Below are 993 nucleotides of genomic sequence, written 5' to 3'. Positions count from 1 at the left end.
CCTCCCCCCGCCCCCCGAGTGCACAAATTTTTGTGCACCGGGCCTCTAGTATAATAATAACATGATTAACATTGTTAATTAATAAATAATTACAATGTATTAGGTTTCTACTCCATGTCAAACTGTGCCCTACTTGCCCAAGTTCATTAAATTAATACATTGGGATTTCAATATAAAGATGGGATAGAAATCTTCATTATAGGTCTTTACAATAGATCTTGCTCTTTATTATAGATCTTTCTTGATCTCAAAGATTACTTTAATATGGGTGACTGGATTAAAGAATATTAATATTTGTAGAATTGTGAAATTTGTATTTAAAGTAAAGGGGATCTTGACTGCAGAGGTCCCCCCCTGAGGAATAAGTGGCCCCAGCCCCACACCAAGCTTTCCAGACTAGGGTTCCAGTGCTGGGAAGAGAAGTCCCTATAATTTCTGACTTTAAAAACCAGCAGGGACTGTTGCTGAGTAAGATGAAAGGTGGCTGCAGTCCCAGGAAGTTCCTCTTAAAAGGCTTGGACATGAACTTACACAGACTACTTACTCTGAGTTCCAGCACTGAAGTAGCAGCTTGAAAGTCAACAGGGACATATGGGGAGGAACTAAATTGTCTGGCATCAGGGTGAGAGTTTGAGGGGAGCAGCTTTCTGCCAGATAAAAGTGCTGGGGAGGACATTGTTCCTTTTCACATGCAAACAGAGCTGGGAGGCAGGTGCCATATCTGAGTCTCCATCAACTTGGCTCACAGTTTGTCCCACCTTGGTGATTCCCTGAAATCCTGCCCCACCCAGCTTGCACTCCCACCTAAGCTGTTTCCAGTGGCTATTCCATACAAATGGCCTATCTTTACACAAACTTCAGCCTTTCTTAAAATCTCTCAAACTAGCAGCATCTGGCCTCAGCATACTCCATATCTCTCACAGAGTGGCCCCAGGCCCAGCACTGCCAGCAGCCACCTGTGGTTCTTGGCTTGGCCTCTCCTAGGAACCTCCT

This window comes from Myotis brandtii, unplaced genomic scaffold, assembly GCF_000412655.1.
Source record: "Myotis brandtii unplaced genomic scaffold, ASM41265v1 scaffold606, whole genome shotgun sequence".
NCBI classification, from domain to species: domain Eukaryota; kingdom Metazoa; phylum Chordata; class Mammalia; order Chiroptera; family Vespertilionidae; genus Myotis; species Myotis brandtii.
This window is presented reverse-complemented; position numbering follows the sequence as displayed.